Below are 13,819 nucleotides of genomic sequence, written 5' to 3'. Positions count from 1 at the left end.
CCATGCTGTAGGGTATCTGTCCAGTTAGTATGCAAATTAGGGGGTTGTCACCTAAGAAGCGGCGAAATTCTGTCGCGCCTTGCAGATTTTTTCATATCCCCTGAATTGTGGTGGCGATAAGTCCTAGGGGAATCTCTGCACTTTGAGGAGAGCTTTCGGTGATTTTCTTTCCCTCTCCTAGGAACCTCCTGGACTCCCTCCAGGTATCGACGTCCAACCGGTGACTGTTTAACGATCTTGCGCCAAGCCTGTCAGCGTTGCGGTGACTCTCAGATGCGTAATGGCCGCCCAGCCGCGGAGGAAACGAGAGCGAGGATGTGTAAAAGGCAATTGCCTTCTCATTTATGGTCCGACATACTCGGCAAGTCGCATAACTTCGTTCCTACGAGTTGCCGTAAGCCCGATGCCTTCGAGTCGTCCACATGTTGGCGTTGGACCAGACGTTAGTGTTAGTCTAAATGTTGGTGTGGTCCGCGTATAGGTAAAGTGGTCTCGGCGTCGAAGTCGCGTCCATATCTATGTCGAGATGACTTCTTGACTTGTAGATTCGCAAGTGTTCGTGCGCGTCGATGTTGGTGGTGGTATTGACACTGGCACTAGGGTCGAGACTCTGGTGTTGGTGAGTTCCGCGGAAACGCCGTCCTTATATCCAGACTGGGGCAACGCTTAGTGCTTTCTTTGGTCTTGTAGAGATTAAACTCGGAAAATGAGCTGGAAGTCGGGACTAAACGGCCATACGTGATCGACATATCGTCGCCTCGACGTTGTCGATCCACACGACCGATCGAGATCACGCGTACCCAGAATCCTGGTGAAATCACTTCACCACCCTGGGAGGAAAAAATGTTCATTCAATCGAAGAAATGTTTCATCGATTCAAAGAATAATTATACGACTAAAATGAACTGGAATAAATAGGATGCAATTGGGTTGAGTGGACACTTTTTGCGATTGCATTTTGCAATTGAATTTTGCGAAGCTAGATCTCCTAGAGATTTCTAGCGATTTCCGAGGACTTCGACTCGCAGTCTCGCGCGTATAAATAAAAGGTGCCCAATAAATTACCATTCAAGGAAACCTCGAAGAAGGCCGTATATCTCTACGAGCCTATTACATGCTCACCGCGGTTACGCATGATCGCTGATTAAATCGACGGTATCATGCTCCGTTGCGATTGACACTCGATGAGAGTACGAACGAACGAGCGGCATTAGCAAGAAGCGTTCCAAAGTGTCCAGGGGAAACAATTAATCGTGGCCATTACCGCAACAGCGATACGGAATTAATTCACCGGTTTCGAAGAAGGCTCACTTGATTATCAATTATACCTATTATAGTAACAGCCGCGATTAATTAATCCCGCCGTTCAACAGGCAGCCATTGCTCCGCGCAAATGGGAGCAGCAGTTCATCGTAATCATCTCTTATAGATGTAAATATTAATAGCCGGGATATCGTGGCGTTTTTATAATAGCGATTCCTGCCTTGCATCTGAGCGCTCCCAATCGTTGATATCACCAGCGCATAATAAATAATGTCCACGGCGATCGTTTCCTGCAAAATGGGGGCCGCCATAATCGCCGCCATTAATGTAAATATTAACTCCTCCAACGACGTGGAATTTTCATTATAACCTCGTACCGTCCAGGCCGTACATCGACACTTGACGTGATCGTTAATCGCGAGCCCCGAAACATCGTTGCGACAACGCCAACAGGTGTAACGGATTACAATTTGCGCTCGCTAACTCGAATTACCGATCGCGAATATCTCCGCCTTAGCCGAGGTCCTCTCCCGGCAAAGTCGGTGGATCATCATTAAGGATGAATTCACATCACGAGGTCGGATCCTGAGTAACGATCACGGGCCCCGTCGACTTACGCGCCCAAAAGTACCGGAGAGTACGCAAGGGGAGAGAAAAAGATCCTCGCCTTTTGTACAAGTACATTCCTTGGACATCCGCGGCCATAAACTCGAGTGCTCCTGAAAAGGTCGTGATCCTATAAACGACCCCTGCAGGACCTCTCAGGTTAAATGGCATGATTAAAAAAAAAAGAAGAACCAAGGCAAAGTCGGCCACCCCCAGATTGACTAAATCTCGTATGAAATCCACAGGGCAAAAGAAAAGACCGCAAAATTTCCAGGATTTATTCAATGCGAGGGGTATGAATTAAATCTATGCTATACAAAGAGTGTTATAAAATGGCGGTGCTTAAGGTAAAAGGGTCCTTCGTTGTTCCTCCTATTTTTCTTCCTGAGTGGGAATACTGGGCTCGGGGTGGAGGTGACACCGTTTTGCGGGAACGTGTCGTCAGTGTCGCGAGCGCCACCGTGTGACTTGGCCCCGTATCGAATGCTAATTAATCGGGTGTCGACTGTATCAAAATACCGCGGCGGAAGCCCCGTATACCGAGTGTAGTGTAATCGCTGCGTCGGCTCGGTATAGTTTCGGGGAGCCCCTGGGTCCCTAATGTATGCCAGTGGGCTAGCACGGTGGTCCCGCGGCACGGTGTGGGTGGTCCAAAGTCCTCCTGGCGAGAGCCACTTCTATGCCGCGGCTACGTGCACTATATACCGCTCTAGAAGACCCAGACCGAGGCATCGTCGACTTACCTCAGAGGTGCACACCGACACCGGAGTCCCCGCCGCACCGTCCAGCCGCGCCGCCGTCCCGCGGAAGAGTGAGCCCGCTCCCCGCGTGTCATGCGGGTTAAAGGGTCATCAGGCCCGCCGCGCGCACCCGCATTGCGCAGCGAGTGCCCACGCGGAGGTAAAAAAGTTCCCTCAAACTAAAAAAATATCTATCTGACTGGTACAACACCCTGAAAGAAATTCTCATCGTTCCAAAGATCCAGTCATCCATCGGCAGTGATTTATTCATCAGGGTTTCGAAAGAGTATTTGCCGTAAGGACGTATGTCGTGGGTAACGAGAGGATCCGGTGGCTTCGACAAAGGGATTCGAAGGAAGTACCGCGTCGCGAACGCCTCGGGCCGCGCGTAGGTAACTAGAGCAACTCCCCGGTGTGCGCACTTTGTATGTACTGGTGTATTAAGGCCGTGGTTACGGGCCCGTGTATACCGTGCTTGCCGATGGCGTACGACGTATCCACTCACTGCCTACCGTATGCCATGCCAGACCGCCTCTCGCGCGTGTGGTCAGAGGCGTATCGCTCAATTGACCGGGCGCCCTGCAGCCGGTTCGCCGCCGGTTTCGTTGCAATTTCGCCGCCGATTTAGCTCCCACGTTTCGTTATCCCACATCCCCGTGGATTTCGCCGCTGATTTCGCAACCACATAGCTTCTATCATCTCTTTCCCAGGTTTCTTTTCTTCGATTCCCCCCTCCCCCGTATTTCATTTTAATTTTATTACCGAGGAAAGAATCGTCCCCTCGTATCCCTCGGTTTTACTCCGATACGTTATCATGGTAACGCGTCGAAAAGAAGAGAGAGAAAAAAAAAAGAGCGAAGTGGCGAAACTACTGCCGCGTGGGACGCGGTGGGCCGGGTTTTATTAATACGCTTGAGGACAAATTAGCCAGTTGATTGCGCGATTTAATTATAACCAGCCTCCGAGTCTCCTCTTCGCTCGTGCTCGGCTCAGTCGAGCGGTGGTATTAAAACGTCGAGTTCTTTATTAACGGAGCCTCGGACGCACTGCTGGCATGGAGGAGGAGGACTAGAGAGAGAGGGACCTTACAACGTTATTAAGATCCGCTTCCTCGTTACACGCATGTAACTCGCGATCGGGCACTGTCCATCTCGGGCTTGGACTAGAAACTCGTAGCTTCGAGCTGACCAATGGGGCAGGTTCTCCAGGAATCTCGCGTGTGGCATAAGTGCCGGGTCGGACCACTGTTGAGACGAATTCTCGAGAAGTGGGCCCGAGAAAGAGAGAGAGAGGGACGTGGAAATAAAAAAGTGAGACGCGGGCTTACACTACCTGTCATAAGTATTTCAATCTCCACCGGAGAACTTTCACCATTTCGGTATTTAATTGATTAAACTCCGTGGGGATTTGTTTTCCACTCTCCCCTTGAGACTTTACCATTTTTATTTCAACCCACTTTTGGCTCTAATGAACATTACACCAGATGATATTCACGAGTGTAAGGAAGAGTATTTTCGGGTGATTCACGGGATAATGTGTATTGCCATAGTAATGTGTAATACTTTTATGGTGATTTTTTTTTAGATGATGGAATTCAGGGTGGAAATGGTGCGACGAGAGTTTCGAACGATGGGGAGAGAAAACTTATGAAAGATAGTGTAGAGTGGGAGACCGAGAGAGCGGAGATGGGAAGGATCCGAAGAGAGAGAGAGAGGTGTGGTAGCCATGAGATTCTCCTTTAATATGCCTTAGAAGACGAAGGCTCGTAATGAAGACGTTTCTCTAGGTTAGGGGAAGTTTGACGTTTTTATGGGTCAGGGTCGGTTTCTTTTTTCTCGCTCGGCCCCTCTTCCTCTGATCCCTGCAGCTTCCTCGAATGGACCAGCAGACTGCGACGAGAGTGACGGGACTATCGCCTTACTAATTCCACATAATACGAGATCCTTCGTCCTTGCGTCATTCCTTGGGATCAGAAGTCGGAAAGGACCTCCACTTCGGGATCCCCGAATTTTATAACTTTCTCATCCGCCATGTTGGAAGTTAGGAACTTAACTTCGGCGAATTCTTTAATTTACTAATTCCTTGATCGCAAAAAGAGGAAAATATGAAGATTTATTACGAGCCTCGTCTCCAGTTAAATTTTCGGTGCCATCTTCTGGCACCTCGGGGGTCATCTCGAATTCGAGGTTTCCTCCGTACACTTTCGGTACCTAGGGTTGTAGTGAAAATTTCATGTCCTAGACAAACATTCCAAATTAATTAGTCAGAAGATTGCAATGTTTTTCTCAACCGTGTGGTCGAACCGATTGCAAAAAGGGAAAAATATGAAGATTTATTACGAGCCTCGTCTCCAGTTAATTTTTCGGTGCCATCTTCTGGCACTTTGGGGGTCATCTCGAATTCGAGGTTTCCGGAGGAGAAGCGCGACTCGGTCGCGCTGAATGGCGCGGATTGTCCCGACGTCTCGGTGGTCCGTTTCGCCTTGAAGAAGACGACCCGCCGGTGGTCCCAGGCTCGTACAAAGGCCCCTTGTTGACAACGCCCGGCAGTTTGTTAGCTCGGCTCGATTAACGGGCCCTGAGATATTCCACCTTCCCGGTCACCGAGGTCTCTCCTCGTAAAGAGACCGGGCCCGGAGTGGCACGCGATGCCAAGGGACTTTTTCGCCCTAACTCAAATTTGTGGCTCGGTTAGCGTCCGCGGAAACGGCTTTATGGAGATTGCATTCCGCTCGGGGTATTATTGAGAGCTCGCGCCGGACCAGGTCGTCCGTTCGGTCCAGAGGATGCTGCCCGCTCTCCAAACAGAATTGGCTACTTTCGAAGGATCCCCGTGACCCGGGCTCCCGGGATGGACGAGGGTCCTGGGACCTCCGAAACGACTCCTCGCATCGACCTCTCTCTCCTGGAATGAGTTAATTTTAGCATCCCGAGACTTTTTCCTGGGGCCTCCCCCAGGGAAATAATGCACGCCCAAATCCCGAAATTTGCATGACAACGCATCTCGAGCGCACCGTCGTAAACCGGACTTTTATACTTTTATACGGTGAAGTAAGGCTGCGGCTCCCTGGACGTTGTTGCAGTTATTCATCGCGTCAGTCAGGGAGATTCTTGGGGATTAATCCTGACCAGTAGGATGATTCCGGGGAGGGACGCCAAAATGGGTCCAGGGGATGCTGGGCGGTAATGATGTCTCACGAGGGTGGGGACCTTTCTTAGAGCCTTTATACTCACCTCCTCGAATTTTAAACGATTCGGTACACCTGGTTTCGAGGAAAGCTTAAAAAACCAGACCTCGTTTCGTCCCACCTTAATTCATCTTATCGTTCTTCGGGGGAGAATGGATTTTTCCGCGATCTTGCAAGTGACAGGAAAGACGATAAATGTAATTGTTAACGTCCAGGAATTTACGTGGTAATGTACTTTTCGCATTTATAGTACATCGTACCTGATGTACGGTAAGGCTCTGGTCCAGAGGATGCTGCTCGCTCGGGAGAAATAATTCGGCACTTTCGGCCCTCGAGATCTACGAGGGTCCTGGACCTCCGAAACGACTTTGCATCTTCCTGTAAAGAAACGAGTTAATTTTAGCAAGGCCTCTGACCACGGAACCTCTGACTTTTTCTGGACGACCTGCACGTCTTTCTTGCCAGAGCGGAGTAATGGATGACATTATATCTCCGTTGAAAAGAGGGCTGGCATGGTCCTGTCTATCTTATTTCCTCCGTATGATCTCTGCGACCGTATACCACCCCAATCTCTTCCGGGCTCTTCTCGACAACCACTAACAAGACCTAACTTTTTCTTTTTCAAAATTATACCCCACTCCAATAATCCACATTTTTCAGATTTAACCTTACACAATTCATGTTCCTTCATTTTCGTTTCATATAATTCACGTTAAAGGCAATTGATAATTTGTTGAAATTTAATTTCATCTCGGGCGCCCTTATCTTGCAATATATTCCATTAACTTGGAAAATTCACGATTTTTCATTTTCGTCACTACTGTAATTCCCGTTGAAGGCAATTGATAATTTTTTGAAATTTAATTTCAATGTAATTGATAATTTTTCGAAATTTAATTTCATCTCGGCCGCTCTTATCTTGCAATATTCCATTAACTTGGAAAATTCACGTTTTCTTTATTTAGATAATTTTTCGAAATTTAATTTCATCTCGGGCGCCCTTATCTTGCAATATTCCCTTAATTTGGAAAATTCACGTTCCTTCATTTCCGTTCCACTGTAATTCCCGTTGAAGGTAATTGATAATTTTTCGAAATTTAATTTCATGTCGGTCGCCCTTATCTTGCAGCGTTCCCTACCTCGTGGCTCATCCAAAAGACATCCTTTCCCGATCCCGTCGATAGCATTAACGTTCAGAGATCAGCTTCTCCGACCTTCTCGGCAGCTTCGGCCGGTGTAACCGGAGAAGCTTTAGATCGTAAGTGGCTCTTACGAGGAGAATCTCGGCTCGGGCTACTTTTCGAGACTCGAGCCTCGAACTTTATATCGATACGAAGACCAGGAGATACCCGAGCGAGGCTAAATAAAGCCCGGGTATCCCGATAGGTCGGATAACCGGGAAGGTGGTCGTCGGATCCTGGTATCCTCGCAGAGGATAAGCGACACTTTCGGATTAGACCAGTGGAGCGACGTTTCGGAATTTGGCCCGTGGCTACGAGGAGAGGTTCAAGACTCCGCCAAGAATTTACTATAGTCCCGACTCGGCGCCTCCACTCTAGGGAAAATCTGGGGACATCCGCACGTACCTCCGAAAAAAATTCAATCTTGAATATACGAGCGAGTACTTCAATTTACTGTCATCTGGACTCGATGCCTCGACTTAAAAAAAAAATAAAAAAAAAATACTGGCGTGATTACTTATCGCCAGCTGATAAGAGGGTGGATTTTATTAGGCAATCTTTTTATCTAATTACGTCCATTAGAGATTAGTTGGGTGATTAGTGTTCTCTCTCGGTGGAGGTATGCCTTGTTTAATTCCCCGGGAGTTATCGGGAATTTCGGGGCGCGACTGTTATCACGCATTTCCGGGTCTTAAATCCACCATGGCCTCATATGGGAGTCGGGAAATTAAGCGATTATTGGGGCACCCTTAATTAAGGCCCGACCTTACGAGTGGTATCAATCCTGAGACTCATCTCGCCTGGGAAGGGGAAGGGTTACTGATATGGGGCCCCTCTGGGAGTTAATAAAACCATATCAGGGATTAGGTCGTCGAAGCGGGACTTTCTTGCAATTGATGAAATCGTCTTAATCGACGCCGTATTAGGAATTAATTAGACCTCGGCTTGATGAGGTCGTTAATGCACCGCTCTTTAAGGGGCTGATATAATCTTTTAACTTGTTATCCCGTTGCCGAGAGCAATTAGACAATCCCGCCGAGGCTAATATGGCGTCTTATGGAATTATGTGGATCGCACTGAATTAAACCGCGATTTTCCGCAGGGAAGAAAAAAACGTTAATTGCAACCTCCAGTATTTACATTGAAATCTCTGACTCTTCGTATCACGCTTCGGGAATTCCTCTTTGCACCGTATCTCCGTGAGGAAGAAACGTAATACTCCCAATTTGAATTTCGCGGTCATGAGTGCACTTTATTTAAATTAGTACATTTGGAATAATCAAAAGGTGAGAATTTTTCTGAAAACGACCACCGGGGCGATTTTATCAGAGAAGTCGATATCTTGTCAAGAGTCGTTCCCATATCGTCGAGTAATTAGTCGGTCTTGATGAGCTCAATTGAACGGTACTCCCGACCTCTCTGATGAAACCATGCGCCGGGAATTAATTAGTGACTATTCTGATGAGATCATTAAACTCCTCTCGGGAAATTATGTAAATTATTACCATATCGAGGATTAATTGGGGATCATACCGATGGGGTCCTTAATGCGACTCTCTTCCGCGAGTCTGTGACATTTTATGAATTATTGTCGCACCGATGATTAATAAGTCTCCGCAGTGAATTATCAACGCTGGAGAATCTCCCCTTGTCTTGAAAGAAACGTCTCGTTATGATATAATTCATTGAAGCTAATTGAATTTATCGATAAAAGTTAATTACACCCCCTGGAAATATTGATTTCCCGTTCCTCGTCTCGAAACATGTTATTAAGGGGACGTGAAAGTGGCGTCAGAGAGGTCTTGTTTATGAAACTTTCCTCCGAACTGGATCTACCGAATCGTTTCATACTCTACAATGTGAGTACCGAGGCTCTAAGGAAAGTCCTTACGACCATGAAATTTCATTTGAAAACGACGCATTCAAACCAGATAATTTTTTCTCGATTAATAAATTCCAACGTCATTGATGTTTTACTAATACTATGAACCCTTGTAAATATTAATTATACCAAGTGATCGGATCTCGTATCCACATTGAAATATATTCTACCACGATTTTGTATATACCTATCTCGACCAAAAGGTTTCGATGAGCTGAAGGAAAATGATACCGCTAAATAAATTTAACAATTATTATAGGAAAACTCAAAACATTAATTGAGAAAAAAAATTATTAAACTGAGAATAATTTCGAGTTAAAACTTTAAATGGTGTCTTTTGACACCTTTGTTAGAAATAGTGTTAAAAAAAAAATTAAACACCGCCGACATTGTACCAATTCGACGCAACTTTCGCGTCGCGTCAGGCACGTCCGACCGACGTTTCGACGAGCTGGAGGAAAATGATACCGCTAAATAAATTTAACAATTATTATAGGAAAATCCAAAACATTAATTGAGAAAAAAAAATTATTAAACTGAGAATAATTTCGAGTTAAAATTTTAAAAGGTGTCTTTTGACACCTTTGGTAGAAATAGTGTTAAAAAAAAAATTAAACACCGCCGACATTGTACCAACTCGACGCAACTTTCGCGTCGCGTCAGGCACGTCAGACCGACGCGCAGTTCGTCCTCGAGCGCGGCGATGGAGCGAGTCCGAGTTAAATATAAAGGGAGAAAGTTAGAGGCCATAATGTCCGGGAGGAAAAAGGACGGGAATGGTCGTCTCTTTTTGGCTCGGGCGGCAGAAGCCGGACCCGCGCGTTCGTCGCGGTGGTTGACATTATTTGATAGCTGAGGGACGGAACGACGCTCGGAGGGACGAATTCGGTCGGGGTCGGAGAGACCGTCCCGGTGGTCCACGGGGGCAACGAAACAATGAATTTACTTCATAAATCTCAATTCGAGCCGACCTCGACGGCCAATTAAGCTTAATCTCGCGGACCACCGCGTCGAGGCCATTTGCCTAAATATTTTTCCCCGTACTTTGCCCGGCCACGGTGGACGTCGTGCGTATCGCCGGCCGCCATATTGGAACTCTCCCTCTTCACTCGGGAACGACTCCGACATTTCTAGTCCCATGTTCTGCAGACCAACGTTAAACTGCACCCTATTCCCACGAGTCTTTCCCTGGATTCTTAACAAATGTTTAATTACGCGTGACATGCTAGCCTGCGGCGTAAAGGGCAACAAATGTCATTTAATCATCATATTCATTTTCGTCGATAGTGCGTCATGGTCGTACCACGTGGTTATTTATAAATTATTAAATTNTTTTTAAAATACCTATAAACAAATTTGAAAAGAATTGAAATTTCATGAGTTTCAGGACCTTCCTTATAGTCTCCCTATTCACGTTGTAAAGTTTCAAACTATTCGGCAAACCGAGTTGGGAGAAAAGCTTTATAAACAATTCCACTTTGACGCCACTTTCACATCACCTTAAGCTTCAGTCCCGCGTTAAAGGGATGCGAACGTGACACTTTTCTTAAAAGTTCCCCTAGACAAATTAAAAAAAATCTGAAATTCCATGAAACTTCAAGTGATGACGCTTGAAATCATGCGGAAATTATCTGGAAATCGCAAGCAGAAATCTTTGAAAATCATCGAACACTGTCATAATTTAAAGGCCGAACGTCAGTAGTTACCGAATCGCATTGTTGTTCGTCAGATGATATTAAAGGAAATTGTGAATAGCCCCTAGGTTTATTTTTTTTCAAGCCCAGGAAATCGGAAGTCCGGAGTGTCGCTCGATACCGAAATTGTCGGGTTCCGGGAGAGATGGCGTGCGGGAGATTTTTTGTCGCAAAATGACAAGCCAGCTGGCCGTGTTTTGCGGGTCCCTCTCGCGTGCGACACCATGTAGGCGAGCGCACGCGACCGAGGGGCCTCGGACGAAAGGACGATTAATAGGACGATCCTGGTGATGCGTTATGACAGATTTAAGAGCGGACGGATTTAGAGCACCGCTCGATCCGTGCCCCCGCAGGGCCTTTTATGTCCCAGGGCCGTGGCCAATCGGACCTCCCGGCGACGTCGCGGCGACGACGCCGATACGGTCCGGAACGGCCACGCCGCGGTTAAATCTGCCGATCCAGAAACGCATAAACACCGCCGCTCGGCGAAAACGTACCTTGCACTCCCCCCCAACCGCGCCGCCGTTTTAACCGGAGATTCATCTCCTTTTTGCTCTACCTGAAACATTTCCTGCGTGATTTCTCATTCTACCCTAACTGTCCGTATTAATAAAATGTTAGGTTACGAAAGTGCGTTGGTTGTGCGAAAATTCCGTGGGTCGTAGCCTAGGGTCCCAACCCCGTGTGCACCATCGGGGTGGAAGTCCGCGACTGGTCCCACGGCGCGCCAGACGCTCCGACGCCGACGCGGGAGCGCCGCGAGGCGCGCGCCATCTACCCTCGGTTGCCGGAACTAGGCGGATGGGTTAACACTATTTCTACCAAAGTTTAACTTGAAATTACTTTCAAAGTTTAATAATTTTTTTTTCATTTTTAATGCTTTGAGGTTTCGTGTAATAAGACGTAACGCTTATTACAGTAGTTCCACGGAATCATCAGAGTCTAGAAATCTCGGTTTATTCTCTAATCTACCGTGCGAACAATCTAAAATTCTGACACTACCTCGTCAAACGTTTCCTAGTGAACGTCCCCCTTGTTATCAAATCATTTTTTAGGACGCTTCGCAAAATTATGGGAATTTCTATTTTACATTTTTGTAAGCGCTCATAGGGCGGGTTTTTGTCTCTGATGGATGCAACCGCGACATTCGTCAATCTTTGGTTGAGCACCGTTCAGGCCACACGCACACTTCTCGGTGGCTCCAATTAAGCGAGCAACATTAATTTCAACCACCCAGCCCGGGTTCTTTCCCTCCTCGTCTCGGTCGCTCGTCCTCCTGCGAGTGACTTTAGCTTCCCTGCCACATGTTGCCGGCAAACCGGCGACAAGAGGGCACGCGTGACGCGACGTCCACCAGCTAACGCGACGTCCATCGCGCGATCCCCGGGACGGTAGACGAGTCGGAGGGAAATCCGTCCGTCTTCCTCCGAAATGTCACTTCCGGGACATTTTGGCAATCCCCGAAAGCTTCGGCCGGATTTAGCCCGGGAGAAAATGAAATCTAAGCCCCCCTTTCGTCCTCCACCTGTTCCGCGTTCCGCCAACAAATTGATAAAGATTTCTTGAAAATCAATTTTCCAGCCATTTGGATTCTTCGTTAAGAATGAAAACTCCCGATTTTAAATCCGTGACCATAAATTTTAATCCCTTACCAGTCGTGTGGATAAATCACTTTTCTTTCTTACACAATACTTTTCTCAATGTTACGTAGGCAGAAGCAACAAATTGGTAAAGATTTAACGATCAATTTTCCCAACGATTGTTTTATCGTCAACTCCCAAGAAATCAATTTTCCCAACGATTGTTTAATCGTCAACTCCCAAGAAATCAATTTTCCAACGTTTGTTTTATCGTCAACTCCCAAGAAATCAATTTTCCAACGATTGTCTTATCATCAACTCCCAAGAAATCAATTTTCCAGGCTCTTGGATTCTTCGTTAAGAATGAAAACTCCCGGTTTTAAATCCTCCTTGTGTCCAACGTGTGTCAAATTTCCCCCCAGCTCTTACAAAATTGCTCAAAGGGCGAGCTCGAGCAACAAATTGAATTAATTTTGATAATCGGGTACGGCTCCTCCGTGATTTTAGCCAATTATGATTCGCCTCGAGTCGGGCCCTCGATATGCGTCCGCAGATGGCGATCGATCCTGATCTAGACGGACATACGTGGTCGCTTTCGATCGTGCGTTAGCACCAGATCCGATTAACTCTAATCTACATTTGCCTTGCCCGCGACATGCTCATTAAATTCGCAATGTCGCCGTCTACGACGTTTACGCGATCGTGGGAACTGGTCCGCCGATATCGATTCCCCTAATCGACTAATTATAGTAGTCGCGCAATAAGGTACAGGCGTTAAACCGGGAAAACGGCTCGTAAATATAAAATGACTCCGCAAACAGCTCGCACTTTTATACGCAAAAAGTATCTCCCCGACGGTCCTCCACTCGCGTCGATAAGCCGCGCGATAGGCTACATGATAAGACCATGGGAACCGCCTTAACGTTACCTCCTCTAAGTGATTCCCATCATATTCCTACATATGTAGACAAAGTGGAATTTTTAACGAATCAACGTCCACATTTGCACATTTATCAAAGGCATTGTTAATCACGTTTCCCTCATACCGTAGGAATGACCGCACCGATAACAATGTACTGTTAAACAGTTACATCGAATCGTAATGACATTTCTTGGTAGGGGGTGCATCTTTATGCCTTTCGGGGAGATTTTACTTCTTCTTCGGGATTTCTATTCTTCCTGGGACGAGAAAGGAGAGCCGAAGAAGCGGAGGACGTAGATGAAGAAGGAGTAGAAGGGGCGACGTTCTTCCATCGCCGGAAGAACCGGATCATTATGAGTCCGAGGCAATAAAGCCATTAGTCGGGTTTTCGGCCTACGAGCCCATTCGTTCAAATTGATTCTGCTCTCCTCCTAAAGACACATTAACCATGCGGCAGAAGGGGAGGAAAGTCAGAGGACATTCCCACCCTGCGGCAGGATTTCCAAAAAACCGCGGTCCATGACAAGTTTCGACTATTTAAATGAATTCCCTTGCCACGATAATTTAAGAATATATTCCTCTCCATCTCCAGAAATATCCGAGGGACGACAATGAGTCGACAAAGGTGAGGAAAATCCGTGGAATAATCAGGAAGTCGGGTTTACTGAATTTTCCATTGATCTCTGAAATTCCCATTGATTCCCCTTTCCTGTGACTCCCCTCCGAGGAACGTTCGTATAAGTTAACTTAAATTTAGTAGGGCA

The 13,819-nt window shown here is 46.8% G+C and overlaps 1 protein-coding gene across 2 annotated transcripts in view; it reads left to right on the top strand.

The window, feature by feature from the left end:
* LOC105696583 (homeobox protein invected) overlaps positions 1–13,819 on the top strand; it is a 36,400-nt gene that overhangs the window by 18,760 nt on the left and 3,821 nt on the right. The window lies entirely within an intron of this gene.

This window comes from Orussus abietinus, unplaced genomic scaffold (assembly GCF_000612105.2).
Source record: "Orussus abietinus isolate OABI.00-Male unplaced genomic scaffold, Oabi_2.0 scaffold13, whole genome shotgun sequence".
NCBI lineage: Eukaryota > Metazoa > Arthropoda > Insecta > Hymenoptera > Orussidae > Orussus > Orussus abietinus.
This window is presented reverse-complemented; position numbering and strand designations above follow the sequence as displayed.